The sequence below is a fragment of the Lactuca serriola genome, chromosome 2 (assembly GCF_051521515.1).
Source record: "Lactuca serriola cultivar US96UC23 chromosome 2, Lser_US96UC23_V15, whole genome shotgun sequence".
NCBI classification, from domain to species: domain Eukaryota; kingdom Viridiplantae; phylum Streptophyta; class Magnoliopsida; order Asterales; family Asteraceae; genus Lactuca; species Lactuca serriola.
The window spans coordinates 102,173,361-102,175,632 of record NC_136409.1 but is presented as its reverse complement, the minus strand read 5'-3'; positions in this window follow the sequence as shown (position 1 = coordinate 102,175,632).

Here is a 2,272-nt window from a genome sequence, read left to right as displayed (position 1 = left end):
CCTCATCTGCTTAGGTTGATGATGAACATTCGCTTTCGTTTTCGGTGTCTCCTTGGTTGGTTCCTTTTGATCTGTAGGAGTTTTACTTTGAGCTGAGGGAGCAGAGGGAATGTTTGAGGGAGATTCACTTTGAGCTGAGGGAGCATCTTCTTTTGCTGATCTTTCTTCCTCCTGAGGAATATCTTTCATACCACTGGTGCTCGGCTCATTGAAATTATCCGGCTTGTTCAAGGGTTCAGGTATGTATCTTCCTTTACTCATCCAGGAGGTTCTTTCAGATAAGCCAACGGTTTCGTTTGCATTATCTATTGGAGCTTCCCAGAAGTACTCATCGCAGCCATCAGCATTGTCTTCGTTTACAATAGCTGTGAGTTCAGCTGTTTGATGTTCGGTTACTCCAGTCACCTTGTATACTTGATTCGTAGTGGTCCTGACCTTTTGATACACAACTGCTTTCTCTGCTAATTTCGGGGACTTTTGTTGGGACAAACGAGCGAACTCCACTAAATTTTCAGAAATAAGATTCTTGTGGTTTTCAGGTTCGCTTTTAACAAATTCTGAGCAGTCAACCGTGTCCTCTACAGAAATTTCACTCATGTTTTCGTCCTCGTTAAGCTCAGATGCATTTTCAACATCAATTTTGTTTTCTGAGCTTATGTTGGCGTTTAAAGAGTCAAATTTTTGTATGGTTTCGGTTCTCAGTTTAAGTCTATCATTTTCATCCAAAAGATTTTTAAGCATGTCCTTGTGGTCCTTGGATTTAATGAAGGACTCAATTTTGTCCAGTCCATACATGTAGGTCGGATTGACATCATCAGACGATATCACACTCTCACAATTGTAGGCTTCAGCATCGATTTCATCCTCCTTAAACTCTAGGAAGGGCAAAATCATGCGATGGATCTTTTGGCCTATTTCACAATCCAAGTGAAGCTGAGTAATATTAGAATATAAACGTTTAGCAATTAAACAAAAAACATTCCGCTGTTTTAACAATTTTAAATTGTCTCTTTGCAAATAAATGTTTTCGTCTTTAACTTTAACTAATTCCGACTCCTTTAACTTGATCCACATTCTCCGCTCCTCACTCTTCGACGCCACCCTACTTAATTGATCAGTTAGGTTAGAATTGGTGACTCGAGTTTGAGTTAAGCTGCTATCTAGATGAGAAATTCTTGTATTAACGTTTTTTAGTTCTTTCTCATATGAGGATTGTGGTACTTTAGATGAAACGAAAACCGATTGTACCTTCTTTATCAGTTCATCGAGCTCATTGAACTGCTGGCTAAGTGGTTTGGCCGTAAAGCACATATCCTCCTGCACCTTCGGTCCATCGCTTCCACCATCGGTGTTGTATCCCCTCATTTGAGATACGTCAGTCACCATGAAGCATCTTCCTCCACTGCTTTCCTCCTTTGCCACATAAGCCTTTCCATGAGTAGGCTTCCTTACTTCATCGTCTTCTGAGTCGGTAGACCAAACTTCCGTGCTACCGAACTCGTCATCATTAACTGAACCCTGCACAATAAGAGCATTAATAGAAGGGTTAGCGGCATACTTCTTCTTTCTCAATTCATCCAGCCTCTTCTGCAACACAACTTCCTCATCCTTTTCATCATCCTTTTCAGCCATCTTTTTAAGCACACAGTCTTTAGCATAGTGGTTTTTTTCACCACAGTAGTAACAGCTTACTCCAGAATCGCCATCCACCTTCGGTTCCTTCTTGGACTCCTCAACCTTCGGTTCATTGTTCACCTTTTCTGAACTGTAACTTCCCTGCCAGTTTCGGTTTTTATTGCTGGGAAATCTCTTCTTTATGAACCTCTTGGGATTGGACACCATCATTGCATAATCCTCAGACGTGAGGTCATACTCCTCCAAGTTGAGGTCTTCATCCTCCATCACAGCTTTACTTTTTGATAGGAGGGCCAACGAACCAAGACTTGAAACGACGTTCTTCTCTTGCAGCACAATCTTCTCTTGGGACTTGAGAATGCCCACCAGTTTTGCCAGAGAATATGATTTAAAATGTTCATGTGCTTTGACTGTAGAAACCACTGCTCTCCATTCGGACCTCAGACCATTTAAGAAAGTAACCTTCTGCTCTATAAGCTTCCTTTCGATGTCATGCTTGATCATCTTGCTGAGAAGATGATTGAAGCGATCGAACGTCTGGGTCACCGTTTCTTCGGCTCCTTGCCTGAATTCTCCAAACTCAGATAAGAGCAAGGTTTGGATAGAATGTTCAAGATCCTCGTCTGTAGAGTACAGT